This window comes from Apium graveolens, chromosome 5 (assembly GCF_009905375.1).
Source record: "Apium graveolens cultivar Ventura chromosome 5, ASM990537v1, whole genome shotgun sequence".
NCBI classification, from domain to species: Eukaryota; Viridiplantae; Streptophyta; class Magnoliopsida; order Apiales; family Apiaceae; genus Apium; species Apium graveolens.
Genome location: NC_133651.1, coordinates 132,410,092 through 132,416,690, shown reverse-complemented (window position 1 = coordinate 132,416,690; position 6,599 = coordinate 132,410,092).

The window sequence follows — 6,599 nt, the reverse complement described above, 5'->3', positions numbered from 1 at the left end:
GATATTCAAAGATGCCGGAATAGAGTAGTGAAGTAACATGAAGTTTGACTAGATATGTTTTGTTTTATTATCTTGTATTATGTCATGTAAACTTGGTGATATATAAACCAAGTGTAGCAAGTAGAATAAAAAAAACTAAGCAGATACATTCTCAGAGAAACATATTAAGCTATATCCTGTAAGCATTTTTCTATGGTTTAATTGTTAAAACTTGTAAGCAGCTGTGAGCTATTCAAGCTTCACAGGGTTCCCATTTGATATTTATATATATCTTTCAAATCCACCAGAAAGTTTTAAAAGCTTTTGTTTTTATTACTTAGTGTTTTGATTTCTATCATCTTCTTATTCCGCACAATTGCTAATCAAGCACTGTTATATTTTTCAAGTTAGAACTGTTTTAAAATTCTGAAAAATTAGCCAGAATTACATTCAACCCCTCTTCTGTAATTCTTGTTGTATTGTTAGGGAATAACAGAAATATTAACAATCTGTTGGAACATCCCAAAATAGAAAGTTATTGGGACGGAGAGTATCATATGTCATCCAATGAGTACACTTACAGTACTGATCTCAATTGCCTATATAGTATGACTAATCAATCAAATTTCTAACACATAAATACATTAAATAATTAAAAAATAAATTATTAATTATTTTAAATTTAAAACGATTGATATATATCAGGCAAACATAATCACTTGTGTTCATTTTACTTTTTAAGCATTAACATATTACAAATACCATTTAATTATGAAGTGGCAAAAAATGTACACTAACGTAATTTATTATTTCCTGCGAATGCACAATTGCAAACATGCATCAATCAATCGTGCTCACATGCATAAACAAATAAATTATTCATCCATTAGGTAACAACATAAATACATCGTTAACAATTACAGTGAAAACAATTTTAATTAGCACAATGTAGAGTATGTACGTGCATTTCACGGGCTATAAGATTGGTTAATATTTAAAAGAGGGTGGAATTATATTGGAGAGGGGAGGACAAAGTCCTTTATTTCATCATAGTAGTAGACGTTGTATATTAGTTTTAACTTAGATGAGAACTTAAAATGAAAATTATGAGAACGGTTAATTTTCATAAGTTTGATAATTTTATAAAAAATAAAATTTTTAATTTTCATAAATCATCAATTTATCGAATTCAAAATTTAAATTTTTTAAAAATCATCAATTTTATCTATAGTAATCACTTGTTCTCACAATTCTCATTTTAAGAAGTTCTCAGTAGTGCTGGCCAAGTGTGCGGTCCGTGCGTGCCGGGCCAGGCCGCACACGGGTTGAACACTCGGTAATTGAACACTGAACCGGACCGCTGAATTACGAACCGGGCTCGGGCCGGGTTTGAACCGTGATAACAGGACTCGTAACCGAACCGAACGAATTCGTGAACCGGGCCGTGCGGGTTGAATCACGAACCGGGCCGTGCGGACCGTGGGCGAGCCGTGTGAACCGGGCTTGTACGGGTTGAATTACGAACTGGGCTGGGCGAGGGCTGGGCTGGGCTGGGCTGGGCTGGGCGGGTTGAATTACGAATTCGTAATCGAAATTAGTAATCAATTAATAAAAAATAAATAACAAAATGTAACATTATTTTCTATTATGTCACATAATTTATTCAAAATATTATAGTTGTAATCAATTAATTTTATTATTTTAAATTTTTGGTTAAAAAGAGGACGGTACCTCTTATAAATTTTATTAATTTTAAAAAATATTTTATTACAAATGATGTGAGAGGACTCCTCTCTCTCTAAAAAACGGAACAAACCGTATCAAACATTAAAAAATTACAAATCAAATGATATTAAAACTTAAAAAAAAATTACATTAAATATTTTGTTCTAAAGTTGTTCGCTAGTTGAGGTTCCCGATTCGGATGAAGTATCCATTGTCATCCATGGCTCGTCGTCATCGTCGGAGTCTTCTTTTCTTCCTTGTTGTCTTTTATCGGCTTGATCCCAATCTTTTTTGCAAACTAAAATTTTTACAACGTCTGGCGCAAGACTGGATCTCTTCTCATCTAACACTCTTCTGCCTGCACTAAAAGCGGACTCGGACGCAATTGTAGAAGCTGGGACAACTAAAATATCCTTTGCAATTTTTGCTAAAACCGGAAATTGTAACTCATGATTCTTCCACCATGTTGGTATATCAAAATCATCATTTAACTCATAACTATATGAAAAAAATTTGTGAACCATACTAGTGGCAGAAGAAGGTACGGTAGATGACTGGGAAATTCTACATTTTTGTTTTTTGGTTAGTATAGATGAAATGGTACTACTAAACCTACTAGAAGTATTACTACTCTTTGGTGGTATAGTACTTTGAGTTTTTGGAGCATACATATCTATAAGACGAAACAACAAATTTAAACAATTAGTTACATATAAAACATGATTATATGAAACTCGTAACACAGTATAATAATGTTCTAACATATTTTCTAAACCTTCCTTCCTAACACCGGGATCAAGAAGACATGCAATACCATAAATATACGGAAATTCGGTAAAGTATTCGATCCATTTAATTTTCATATCCTTAATAATATCACTAAAATTATCATTTTCTTCGTATTCCTTTAAAGTAGTAACAATACTAACACATTCAATGATACAATGGTGTACATTTGGTTCATAAACATAAGAAAAAACTTTAGTAGCATGCGCAAAACAATAAAGTATGTCACGTACAGTAGATGCTAATTCCCAATCTTCCTCGGTAATAATTCCTCCTTCGTATTGGTGAATTGGATCGTCGTTATATAAGATGGTAATAATGGGTTTATATTTAATTGCTTCAACAAGTAATTTATATGTCGAACTCCATCTTGTAGGACAATCGATACCCCATTTTTTCGGCCTTAGTCCATTTTCTTTACACAATTTCTTGTACCTAGACCTATATTTACCCGCCAAACGTAGATACTTAATTACCTTCCTAATAGGTTCTAATAAATTAGTTATTTGTTGAATTCCTACTTGAGCCGTTAAGTTAACTATGTGAGCACAACATCTAATGTGTAAAAATACTCCATCTAAAACTAAAGGAATTTCGGTCCTAATATAATTAATACATTTGTTGTTATTAGCAGCATTATCTAAGGAAATTGTGAATACCTTGTTAAACAAATTAAATTCTTTAATTGTATCTAAAATTCTAGACATAATATTATAACCGGTGTGTGATTCGTCCATAACATCAAATGCAATAATTCGTTTTTGTAACATGTAATCAACACCAATCCAATGAACGGTAACACATATATAAGGCTCACCTTGACTCGAACTCCAACAATCACTAGTTAACGAAACCATACCATCAAATTCTCGAAAAAATTCAATTAATTGTGCTCTAGCGCAATGATATTGTGTTATTGTGTGCCGTTTTAGTGTGTTTCTAGGAATTTTTCTAAATGCCGGATTTATCGTAGTTTTCATCATATATTCTAAATTATCACTCTCACCGTGAGAAAATGGTAACTCGTCTAGTGTAACATAAGTAGCAAAACTTTCTATCATTCTATCTCTACTATAGGAAAAAGGCATACCTCCACCTCCCGTTGATGTCATAAAACCACCGAGTTGTGATTGTTGTGGACCTCTTCGTGCTTCTCCGCTTTCGTGACTCGCCTTCGTAATAGAGTGAATATTCTCCAAATGTCGGCTTAGTGTTCCCGTGCCGGTCCCTCGAGCATAACTAAATGGTGGCTGTGGTCTACCATTTTGTACACAAATCAAACAATGTACTTTAAATCTATTCGGATTATCCGGCATAGCTTCTTTCGAAAAATATGTCCACACGTGCGACGATTGTCTCGAACTCGTAGCACCTACAGAAATTAAAAAACGAATAAAATTAAAAACGAATAAAAATATTATAATCTATTAATAAAATTACAATAACCAATTAAAAAAATTACATTCATGAATTAAAAAAATGAATTTACAAAACAAATAAACAATATATTATATATATAATACACGAATAAAACTATAAAATAACATACCTTCTTCGGTATTAAACGTGGATCCGGGTCGAGGCGGGAGCATCGAAGCCGATGGGGTTGAACCTTGAGAAGAAATGCTCCCTCTTCCCTGTTCCATTTTCCTGTTCGCGAATATCTGTTACCTTTTTTTAATATTCGAATTTTTGTTGTTAATTGAAAATTGTGAATGGTCGAAGAACTGTGAATAAAAGTCGGAGAAATTGAGAATTGAGATTGAGAGAAACAGAGAAAGTTGTTTTTGTATGTATATATTTATAAGGAGAAAAAAGTCGGAGAAATTGAGAATTGAGATTGAGAGAAACAGAGAGGTCGAAGTCGAAGAACTGTGAATAAAAGTTGTGTTTGTATGTATATATTTATAAGGAAATTAGAGTACCGTTGGAGCCTTGAAGTTGGAGGTAACGTTAACCTGCAGGGAATCAGAGTGTAAAGTTGCAGGTGCAGCCATGGCAGAAAGAAGAGCAGGGAGCAGAGGAAGACGTTGGCGCGTGCGTGCCACCCGCGGGCGTGCTGTGCGGGCTCGTGCGGGCTGTGCGGGCTGGCTTGCCGTGCGACTCGTGCGGGCTTGGCTCGTGCGGGCTCGTGCGGTCCCGGGTTCTAAAATTGGTATTCGTGTTCGGTTCACCTAAATTACCGAGCTGTGCGGGTTTGAACCGGCCCGGTTCGGTCCGAATTTTTTACGGTTTCGGTACGAACCGGTCCCGAATGAGCGGTTCAAACCCGCCCATTTGGCCAGCTCTAGTTCTCAGCGAAGTACGATCTTTAATTTTAATATAATTTAAGTTAAAAATATTGTGGGTTTTTTAAGAAAAAGTTAATCATAATGCACATGTTATAGAACCGTGTTTGATCATTCATTTTACATTAACTTATGACTTATAAGTCAAATAGAGTTTGTGCAGAATATTTGTCAAATTCAAAAGTCCAGCTTATCACTTTACCATTTATAAGTTTGATAAGTTTAAAACTAGTCAATATGTATTTTAATCTCTAACTTATTTTTTATTATTTTATTATTAATCTTTTTTAAAAAAAAAAAATTTAACAAATTAATTTTTAAATATTTATATAAATATAAAAGTCATAAGTTCAGATAAATATAATTAATAATTTTTAAATTTAGTTTAGCAAAAAGCTTTACAAATATATAAATAAATTTATCCAAACATTATTATAAATTACAAGTATTTCTCATCTATATGAAACTTATTCATTTAAGCTATAAATTAATTTTTAAGGTAATTTAAGCACGTACTCAAATGCACATCAATAAAGCATATTTGTTTATTAATATTAGGGATGAACATTGATTTTGGCCGGCCCGATCTCGCCGCAATCCCCGCACCGAAAGCGGCGCGGATTCAAGATTTTTTTTTGAATACGGACCAAGAAACGGAGACGATTTCAGAAAAATATCAGGGAGTGGGCCGGTGATAATTTCTTAATTCTAGTTGGCCGGATCCCCGTCCCCGAACAATTTTTCCCCTCTTTACAATATTTTTATATATTTTAATTTATGTTCAAAAAATATTCAAGTGTTAGGGAACAATTTGCATTTTTATGTTATTAGAGATGTTTTATAAATACTATTTTTTTCAATGTATCAAGCGAAGCAATTCAAATGTACTTTAATTTTACATGAAGGTTTTATGTTATCAAAACAACAAATATATTAAAATTTACAGCATAATATTTATTTTTTAGTACTCTCTTTTTTATATCTTGCATAAAAAATTGTTTAATAAAAATTTTGATTTAAATAAAATATCTCCGATTTTTTCGCGAAAATCCCCATTTGGGACGGTGATATGGAAATGATATATAGTCCCCGACGGGGAATGGGTCGGGAATGGTGATCAGGTTTGAAGTCGAGGATCGTGGGCGGGGATAGCAATACCCGGCCCCGAAATGACCCGACGCTAATATCTAATTAATATTTATTCTTTTAATGTACCACTAATTAATATTTTTTAAGATAATATATTTCTTCACTTATTTTAATAAAATTCCATTAGATGATTCATTTTATTATTTACTACTCCCTCTGTTTTTTTATTTGTCGATTTGACTGTTGCACACATTTCAATGTGATTTGATCGACTAGTTAGAAATATAATTTTAAAATATTTATTTTTGTGAATTAAAATATAAATTATCTAATTTATTAAAAAATAAATTTTACAAATGATAATTCTAACTAGGTGGTCAAAATACATTGAAATATATGTAAAAGTCAAAATGACAAAGAAAGAAAAAGAGAAAGAGTATTTTTTTGAATTCCGTACCTCATCTTAATAAATACTCCCTCCGTTCCGGTCAATTCTTTACGTTTAGTTTGGGCACGAAGTTTAAAAAATACGTATAAAGTAGTACAAAAAAGAAAGAAAAGAGGGTGAAGTGCCGAGACTCATTAATTTTTTATATATAAAACGGAGATAGCGGAGTAAAAGTACTGAAAGGGAAGAAAAGTAGGAAAATGGTGGAACCTATTGACTATTTTTCGTAAATTTTAAAATATAAAAAATTGGATGAGAAATTTCAAAAAGAAAATTGTAAAGAA